This window comes from Mus musculus, chromosome X (assembly GCF_000001635.26).
Source record: "Mus musculus strain C57BL/6J chromosome X, GRCm38.p6 C57BL/6J".
Taxonomy (NCBI): domain Eukaryota; kingdom Metazoa; phylum Chordata; class Mammalia; order Rodentia; family Muridae; genus Mus; species Mus musculus.
In genome coordinates this window covers 72245391-72256347 of record NC_000086.7, presented here as the reverse complement: position 1 = coordinate 72256347, position 10957 = coordinate 72245391, and positions in this window count along the sequence as shown.

Below are 10957 nucleotides of genomic sequence, written 5' to 3'. Positions count from 1 at the left end.
CCCCCTGTCACCTGTTAAAGTGCATGGCAGAGCTAGGCAGCTCTGGTCAGCATGACTCAATTTTCTTTCTCTTGCTGGCACCCCAGTGGTAAGGACTAGAGTGACAGGCCCCCCACCTTAGCATGGGCTTGCTCCATAACTAGGTCTGAGGTGCTCAGACTGATCTACAGGTTGAACTCCTGCCTCTAGTAACCCAGTGAAATGAATTTGTATATGCCCCAATGCTTGTATATGCTGAACAGAATCAGTGTCTGTATGTTATGGGGGTGGGTGGGATTGGGAAATCCATCTGCTTATAGTCACCATCATCTGTAAACAGTAAATATGTGAATAAAGGTATCAGCAAGCATTCAAGGTGTGGCTGTTTCCCCTCCACTCCCTATGCATCTTGCTTAAAATTAAATATATTCTTTGACAATCTCACATACCATACAGTATAATCAGAGCATGGGCACTACCTATAGCCTCTTTATCTTCCTTCTATCCGTGCTAAGCCTACTCTTCCACACAATTCTCCTACCCATGTTTTATGTGTATGTGTGATATTTTCTGGTTGGTTTGTTCTGTGACTCTTTAAATAACAAGGGTTTCCTGGCATGAACATGTCCTCTGGAGTGTGGAGAATTCCACAGTCACTACATAGCTGCAAAGCATGAATCCCTGATGCCCTCAGCAGCAGTACTCAACACTCAATAGTTCTCTGGGGAGGGGCAGAATCCCAAGAGCTCTTCCTTCACCCAGGAAGAATATTTACAGGTCCAGTCTTGTGCCAATTCCAGTATAGGTGTCCTCAGCTGTTGTGAGTTCATGTCATAGGCAGAAGCCAGTATTTCACAGCACTCACCTATCATTTGGCTCTCCACCTACCAGACATGTACCAAGTACCCTTCTCTCTTACTAGGGATGAAAGGCACAAAAGCACCAGAACATGTGGCTGCCTTCAAGCATTATTTGATCTGCCTCCAACCCCTCCATGTTCCTTTCATAGAGCTTTTCATTCTAGATCCTACCCAGATGCCACTAGAGCCAATTGATTCCACATATACCCCAATGTAGAATCCCAGGAAGATGGACATTCTTTGGCACAAAGTAAAAAGACTTTTTGATCTTAGCCATTCTGACTGGTGTGAGATCAAAAATTCAGATGACAGCAGATGCTGGCAAGGATGTGGAGAAAGAGGAACACTCCTCCATTGTTGGAGGGATTGCAAGCTTTTACAACCACTCTGGAAATCAGTCTGGCAGTTCCTCAGAAAATTGGACATAGTACTACCAGAGGATCCTGCAATACCTCTCCTGGGCATATATCCAGAAGATGTTCCAACCGGTAAGAAGGACACATGCTCCACTATGTTCATAGCTGCTTTATTTATAATAGCCAGAAGCTGGAAAGAACCCAGATGTCCCTCAACAGAGGAATGGATACAGAAAATGTGGTACATTTACACAATGGAGTACTACTCAGCTATTAAAAAAATAAATTTATGAAATTCGTAGGCAAATGGATGGATCTGGAGGCTATCATTGTGAGTGAGGTAACCCAATCATAAAAGAACTCACATGATAAGTGGTTATTAGCCCAGAAACTTAGAATTCCCCAAGATACAATTTGTAAAACACATGAAACTCAAGAAGAACGAAGACCAAAATGTGGGCACTTCGTTCCTTCTTAGAATTGGGAACAAAACACCAATGGAAGAAGTTACAGAGACAAAGTTTGGAGCTGAGACGAAAGGATGGACCATGCAGAGACTGCTGCACCTGGGGATCCATCCCATAATCAGCCTCCAAACGCAGACACCATTGCATACACTAGCAAGATTTTGCTGAAAGGACCCAGATATAGCTGTCTCTTGTGAGGCTATGCCGGGGCCTAGCAAACACAGAAGTGGAGGCTCACTGTCATCTATTGGATGGAACACAGAACCTTCAATGAAGGAACTAGAGAAAGTAGCCAAGGAGCTAAAAGGGGTCTGCAACCCTATAGGTAGAACAACAATATGAACTAACCATTAACCCCAGAGCTCGTGACTCTAGCTGCATATGTAGCAGAAGATGGCCTAGTCGGCCATCATTGGGAAGAGAAGCCCCTTGGTCTTGCAAACTTTATATGTCCCAGTACAGGGGAACACCAGGGCCAAGAAGTGGGAGTGAGTGGGTAGGGGAGTGGGTGGGGGGTATGGGGGACATTCAGGATAGCATTTGAAATGTAAATGAAGAAAATACCTAATAAAAAACTGGAAAAAATTAAAAAAAAAAAAGAAAGAAAGAAGACATTTTCTTCTGGTCATGCAACCCACCAGTAGTGGAGCCTGTGATATAATCTTCTAGGAGTAGCGTGGAGTCGTATTCCAGAAATTTTAATACCCTTTCCCCAAGTAGAAATCATTTGTCAAGCTGGAGATCTAAGTTGTTTACCTCTCAAAAGAAGTTCCTGAAGGTGTATTGAGTGTTAGCTCCGATGACACTTCTACATCAAGCAATAACAGCAACCCAGAGGAGATAAAAGTGTCTGTTAATAGTTGGCATTTTGTCATAACATCCTTACTGTGATGTTCAAACACTTTTCTATATAATAAACCTATCTCCTTGGGTTGGGAACATGGCTCAGTTTGTAGAGTGTATACCTAGCATGCACAAAGCCCCAGATTTACGTTTACAATTGCCAGTGCTACAAAATGAAAACGTGCCTATATCCCAACCTAAATGTTTTATATATAGTTTCTGATGTCCTAACCCACTGCAAATGACAAGTAACATGTGGAACAAGGAAGATGTTTCCTCCCTTTTGCTTTTTAATTAAGAGATACAGGGGAAAATGGTCGTCTGGCTCCTAAGCAAAATAGGTGTGTATATTGTCAGCACACAATCTACATGTGCTTTGAAGCATAGAAATAGTACAAATCAGATTTCATAATTGTTCAACAATGCAATTTATGATACCTAAGATCCCTACCATTTGTAGATCGTAAAATCATGTAATCAGATATTTAACAATAAAGAAATTAAAATAGTAATTGGGCATATACCTGAAAATTAATGAGGAAAATATTACATTAGTAAAACTCATGTGATACAGCCAAAAGTATACCATAAAACAGTCATAGGTCAGTCTTCATGGGAAACAGTTCTCAACTCGAATTTAAAATTTTATGTGTGTCTGTGTATGTGGGGGTGGGGATGTAGGTCATTAAATGAGAAAGGGAATCATGAAAGGGAAGGACATCATCTAAAAAGCAGGGCAAATGGATGTGTGTGATATGAAAGAAAAGAGTGAACTGGCCAGAAAGTGGGAGAGCAGTGGGCAAAAGTATGAATTCTGACAGTTTGTGAAAGTATGCATCTGTATATATGAAAACCATTACTTTGCATGCTACATTTTATAGCATTTATTTTCTCTCTCTCTCTCCTCTCTCTCTCTCTCTCTCTCTCTCTCTCCCTCCCTCTCAGGTGTGCAGTTGTCAGGTTGTACAAATGTAAGTCAGAGAACAACCTGCAGAGAGTCAGTCAGCCCTCTCGTTTTACCATGAGTTCTGGAAATTGCTCAGGTCATCAGGTTTGGTGTAAAACATCTTTACACACTGAATAAGAGACACTCAAGTAAAGGAAAGCAAACCCATGTATGAAGTCAAAATGAATTCTGGATAGTTATGAAGAAGCTTGATGTAGCCAGAGTACTTCTAAGTGGCTGACTGAATTCCTTCAAGACTTATGACAACCCACTACTAGTGGTCTCTTTTGCTGATAAGGGTAACAGATAAACAGATTTGCATGAATGGGTAGCCATGCTGTGATACTCACTTAAAACATCCAGTCCTGCAAATCAAATCACTGTCCAGTTACATTTGAATTGCAAATGAATAACAGATATATTTTGGCATTAATATGCTTCATTTGGAACCATACTGTCCTTTAAGGGGATGCTCCTAATTCAAGGCTGAGCACATCAGCACTTTTAGAGTGTGAGAATGTCCTTCAGTGAGGAATATTTGCACTACAGTCCACATACTCTCAAATCAACTGCATTCCTGTTAGATGTCAGATTTCATTTTGTGTAAAAGTTCTCTCCTAGTTCCCCCTCCTTTATTGTTAAAAGATATCCCACCCAGTACATCCTTTACTGTTCTCATCCGATCTTGACATGTGTTTCCTAGATGACCTAAACTGAGAAGGTTGATACCAGGAGAGATTCCAGAAAGCATACTGGAAGGAGGGATTCTAGGGCTACTTTAGACATACTATGGTAAAAATACAAACTTTCCTTGAATGGTGCATGGGTCACAGATAGTACCATGTACACTATGACTAAGTCCAAATCCTGAAGATTTCATGGTGGTTACCCATCTGAAAACAGTCCAATGAGGAGGGTCTATTTTCTGGGCCACATATTTGAAGGCTGCAACAGTAAAAGCTGTATAACAGAAAGTGAGGTTAGCCAATTCTTACTAGTTGGTATTGTTATCCCACAAGAGGATCCAAAGAAACCCAAAGTTATTAACAAGGGTCAGCAGATAAGTATCAGTCAGAGGGCCTCTTTGGAAATATACACAGGGAAGTTTATCTACTTCTACAGCTGCAGAAGATCCATAAACCCTAACCTAAGTGTTAGATTGAAAATCTCCAAAGATGAACTTAAACTTCAGCCAAATCATGTTAATTAGACTAAAGTGAAGGACCTATTTGGGAAAACTCCATACTCTGAAACTGAGTGGGGTCATAAGCTTTGTATACTTCACTGGAAACTCAAAGCTTTAAGCAATACTCTACTTTTCTCTTTTAAGTGCTAGTACTTAGATTTGACTGGCAGATACTTTAGAGACCTTTACCCTGCTAAGCCAATAAGTGGACTTAAATCCAAGTAAAATGAATAGGAGGTTCTAGAAATGATAAAGGAGGAAAGAGACAATCATCTAGGTAAGTTATAAAGCTTAGTTACTGTAGGGAAGAAGTCAGTGACAGAAATTTGAGGATGCTTTACCAAGAGGGCTAGAATGCAAAAGTAAATAACCAGAAATCCATTCACATGAGGATGTTTTTTGAAGACATGTTACTTGACCCCAGTAAGAAAACCAAAAGATAGGGCAAAATCTTTGGTAGAGTGGCACTGAGATGTTTGGGGAAACTGAGTGAAAACTTATTTGTTTCTTGAAATTCTGAAGATTTAAAAGCTAAAAGTAAAGACACTGGCAGATATTATGGCTGGTGAGGGCCTGCTTCTTGGTTCATAGACGGCAGTCTTCTCACTGTGGCTACAGAGACAGAAAGGGCTCTCTTGAGTATCTTCTGATGGTACTAATGCAATTTATGAGGCTGTTACCATCATGATCATCTCTGAAAGGCACCAACTGTGAGTTAAGATTTAAACACAGAGTTCTGGAAACAAACTTTCATTCTATGGCATATAGCTAGTAACAGGTGAGATAATGGTGCCTTGGAGCAATAAAAATCAGGCCCCATTGTTTAATTGCCAGAGATTAAGGTCTAAAATTATTTTAAGTCATTAATTTGGAGGAGTAGATGGGGGAGCTTGATCAACACATAGAAAATTGTAGTGATAGTGGTGGTTGCTAAAAGAACAGGTGGAAATGATGACCAGCCATTTGCTTAAAATACATAATCATGTACAGTTCATGAACAGAAAGTTGAGTGTGACTGTTCTAAGTAAGTCATAATGCTTTGCTTAGTGCTTATATCTAAGCCATGCTTTAAAACTGTAAGCTATGTGCAGAGTACATGGTCAGGTCTCAAGGCAGAAGTATCATGCCATACAATGCTAAGTCCATATTATGATTTGTGTCCGAACTCCTTCACAAAAGGCTTCTCCAGATATTTACACAAATGACAGTATAACTTAAAGCGAGGATACTCAGACATGTCAAAATATATTGAACACAGAAATTTGAATTGACACTGAACAGTATATCATCCGATTCTTTTTTCTTGTTGCTATGATAAAATACCTGGCAGTATTTTTTTGCAGGTTGAGATACAGTCACGGCAACAGAATGTAGCAGGTGATGATATTGTTCCCAGTAACAAGGAAGAGAGCGAGATGTAGCTGCTCAGCTCCCTTTTCTCCTTTTTATTTGATATAGGACCCAGATCATGGATATGTTCTTCAATCTCAATCTAATTTAAACTAGGAGAAATCTTAGGTGCCCTGGGGACATACGGTCTATCTCAGTAAGGTTTTTACTTACTTGTCAGAGACATACCAAGATGGACCTGATATAAGACCTGGTTGCATCTTGAGGTCCCCAGCATAAAAAAGAATTGGAGGCCTGGGAGGTCTCTTTGGGATCTTAGGAGCAGATAGTCACTTTAAGACCAAATCTCTAGCCCATGTTCCATGTAAAATTAAAAATAAATAAATAAATAAATGAGAGGCCATAAGTAGAAGAGACTTGAGCAATGTCACATGGTAGTACAAACAGTTTTTGGATCATCTGGCCTTACAGACTCTGTAATATCAGAGTTGTCATGGTATATAACAAGGATAGCCCTCATGGGAGGATTGTCATGCAGCATTCTGGGCTTTGGGGGATGAGCCATGTCATCTCTATTAGGCAATTATATGCCTTTCTACAGGCAGCTTCTGGAGACTGGTTGTCAACACACACACACACACACACTATATATATATATATATATATATATATATATATATATATATATATATATATATATATATATATATATAAGACAGACTCCCTAAACTAAGCATGAGCATCACTAAAGAGAAAGTGTAAATTCTAGGGCAGTCAAAAGGACACCCATATCACAATAGCCCTAGACATCCTCTCTTGATAGTACATGCTTGCAAAAGTGTGTAGCCTTTCTAGAATATGGTTTATCTTACCTATTATCAGAGTCACAACTTACTTGACTAAGGTATACTATATATCGTAAGAACAGTCATTATGGAAGATATGTGGGAGAATGGGTAAAGACAAATACTGAAAGAGATACACATTTTTTTTTAAACAAAGTTGTATGGACTTCAAGCAAGTATAGAACACTGTTTAACAGGGAGAAATGACCAATTCTGAAAGCCTATGAGGTTCAGAAATTTAAGTATCTAGACAACTGAGAATATCAAGTGGGATGTTCCTCCTTTTTGACTCAGGCTCCCAATCAAGGACCAGAAGTTCATGTAATTGGCCTTCCAAAATTAATAGGGTTTCCACTGTCAGCTCCTGTGTGGGTGATCCAACTCAATATCCTCTCTTAGAGTTATATTTCTCAACCTATTTCTGGCAGGAATTGTTACTTATTGGGAAGTGCTCTGAGGCAAAGTACTGCATGTAAGACGTCTATTGAAAAGCATCCTCCAGATCAAGGGTCATATGGAAGAAGTTAATCTGTGGCACATTCATCACAAAGGCCTTATTCTATTTCAGTGGAAAGGGGGTGAAGATAACCACAGCACCTTCTTCTTGGTGCACAGCTAGGATATTAGACATATAAAGATGAAATTATAAGTCTTTTGCACAAAACATAATGACTCTAAAAATGCAAATATTTTCAGTCAACTTAAAAACAAAATAAAGGTCAAAAGCCACAATAGAGAACTGAGCAAATGCTATGAAGAAAAAAATAACATAAATGCAAATATATGTAAAAATATGCTCAAATTTGCCAGCAATCTAAGATATGAAAACACAGGTATGTATTTGGCATGGGAGAAAAAGATTAATGTACTGATTAATACATGTCAGGAAATGGGAATTTTCTGCATGGTTGTGTAAACGGGTACAACCATGTTTGAAGAATGTCTGGGAATACATTTTAAGATATGAATAGCAAATCTCTTTCTAACTAGTTTGTTGTAGTCATGGAAATTAGTCTTATAGAGATTACAAAGGCACATGAATATAGACATATATAAACTATATATATATAACAGTCTTGAGTTTAAGAGGGTACAATTAAAAATGGCTAAGTTTCTCATTAAGCAATTAGAAGTTTGAATCCATTTATGAAACATCCATCAAAAAAATTCTCTGTTGTTGTTATTTAAAGCCTCAAATACATTTATACATGAAGGCATGATTACTAAGTAAAAATATAAGTCAGGTTGTAATGTACCCTGTTTATTATTGTATTATTGAAATAAGCTATTAGTATACATGTATATGTACTATTTGGGACTTTGGTTAATTTTGCATGTACATGTGTGTGCTGCATGTAGATATATAAATATTCACACATGTATAGATACATATGTATGTAAAAATGAATGTGCATGTAAATGCCCATGCTTGTGGATGCCTCAAGTTGATGTTGGGTGTCCTTAATTGTTCTCCACTGTATTTATTGAGTCAAGATATCTTGCTGAATCCAGAGCTCATTTATCCCTACTCATCTAACTAGTAAGCTTGTTCCAAGTGCTGGGTTACAGACTGGCTGCCTGGCTTCTTTCTTTGGTGTGGTTTTGGTGAATTGGAAAGCTAGCCTTCATGTTCACACAAGATAAGTATTTTATCGGTGCAGCCATCATTTTAGCCCTTGTATATTTTATTATTTGCAATCATGCATATTGTTTTGTTTTCAGCGGGATGCACATAATATTGTCTGCTTTTCTTCCTAATACCCTTTTGTATATACTAAGAACTCTATAAATACCAGTGATTAATCAAATATTGAATGTAACATTGACTCTTGAGTTCTCATGTTTATGGGAACAAGGAACATTCAAATCCACAAACAAATGTATCCCTCTCTGAGAAATAGGAGGTGACTTTATAGCTAAGTGTGTAACATCTGCACTGTCTAAGAGGGTAGGATCTACAGGAAGAGTCAGCCTACTCTTTTCATATATCTCAAAGCACAGAGGTCCAAAGAGGAGCAGGATTTATGTCTCTGAATCAGTGTTCTCATCATTGATTATTTCTCAGGCATTCTCTCTGATTTGTGGTTTGATGGTCTAATCTCTTCGATCCCCCCTTAAATACTAGAAAAATTGGGCCTTCAAAAGCTAGCCGGGAATGGAAAATGTTACATGGGTCTGACCCAAGGAACTCAGAACTTCTTTTGTACATCTAGGTAGGTAACAATGATATTACTGTAGATTCATGCCACTGCCATATGGCTTCTGAAATCATTAACTACAAAAGATGCAATGGATATAAACAGTGAAAACTACTTTAAAATTTCTAGTTTAGTAGAAAAATATGTAGAGGAATGTTTTGAAAAATTCATTAGCATCATGAATCTGTGTGACAGAGTGACCTTTACATTTCATAAAATCAGTTGAGACCTGCTTTTGTTTTTACAAAAATTGACAATTGAAAACTCATTAGTGGATTCCACTACAAATACCATGTCCTGGGAATGACAAAAATACACAGCCTACAGTTCCAGATACTAGAAGTCCAGGACCACATTATCAGCAAAGCTGTTACTTCTGAAGTTTCTATTCGATTTGTAGATGGGTGTTCCCTTCTTCTGTCTTCACATATATTTGTGTCCTAATGTCTTATAAGGGATAGTAAGTTGGATCGGAGAGCCACCCTAAAGACTCATTTTAGCTTGGGCACTTCTCTTCCTTCCTTCCTTCCTTCCTTCCTTCCTTCCTTCCTTCCTTCCTTCCTTCCTTTTATTCCTCAGTACTGAAGATAGAACTCAGAGCTCTGTATATTTTTGGTGAGTGTTCTGTCACAGAGTTACATCCCTTCTGTAACTTGATAACCTCTCTTCAAGGATAGTTTTATTCTGTGATTCTTGTGACTACAATTTCAGTATCTGAATTCTGCAATAGATTCATCTCATAATAGGGTCTATGTGTGAACTTCCTAGCATTTGTTTGAACCAATGTATAAAGAGCACTTTCCTGTGGACTCCAGGTCTAAGACATGCAGAAAAACATTTACCTTTCTCTCCATTCAGATCTGTCATTCTTTTTCTGAGTGTGCATTTGAACTATGCCCCAGCTATTCATGCAGAGCCTTAAAATAAGCCAGCTACATGTGTCTGATAATTCCACAGTATTGTGGAGAACATTCAATGGTGTATATGACAATACAACAGTTCTCAAGTTGTTCATTGTCCTATAGGTTTCCCAGACACAGAAAAGTCCCAGAAGAGGTAGAAGAACAGAAAACCATGTTCAGGTCACCTGAACAAGTAAAATGCAATTACTTCTAGGCCTATGCTGCCCCTTAAACTGAGTCTCAAAGAATAATGCAATTGAAGAATGAAACAACTTGAAGGACAAAGATATCAGTGAAGTTATTGAAGTGCATCATCACAAGATGGGTCCTGTCAAAGCCTTTCCTGGGCTGATTCTCAGAGAAAGATTTGAAATGAATTTTAGAGGTTTAATAACCAACATTATTTTCTATGCTTTCACAGATGTTTATACCCTCCAAGAGTAATAGTAATTCACAATCAAATTCCATAACAGGAGAGTAGCTGACTCTCTGTGTGAATTATAAGGTTTGTGAGGAATGGAAAAAATTAATGGGCTGAAGATCTGAGGATAATTGTAATTACCACAGCATACTGCATCAGCTATCCAAAAAGAGTCCAAACGGAGATCCCTGCTCATTTTTATCTATCTCACCTTGAAACTCTTAGAGGCAAGGTAGCATATTCAGAATTTTTAAGCCTGACTAAATTTCTAATTGTATTTGGATAATAAACCTCTGTAACAATGTGTTGTGTTTCAAAGAAATTGATCTTCCTTGTGATTTAATGATCCATCTTTCTGTGGGGTTGATCATCTGGAGAGAAAGAGTGAATCTAAGGCTAAACTGATGGTTCCTACAGGTAGGTATCATTGAGTGTAAGTGTGTTACATGAATTCCAGGAAAAGAGCATCCCTAGCATGGGAAACTAGAAGTCCAAGTAACCTGAGGCAAGGTCATGGCTCCTGACAAAGAAGCATAGAATGGGGAGCATAATGGCAAACTTAATGGTGGTTTACAACAAATAAATTAGAAATATTGAAGGATCA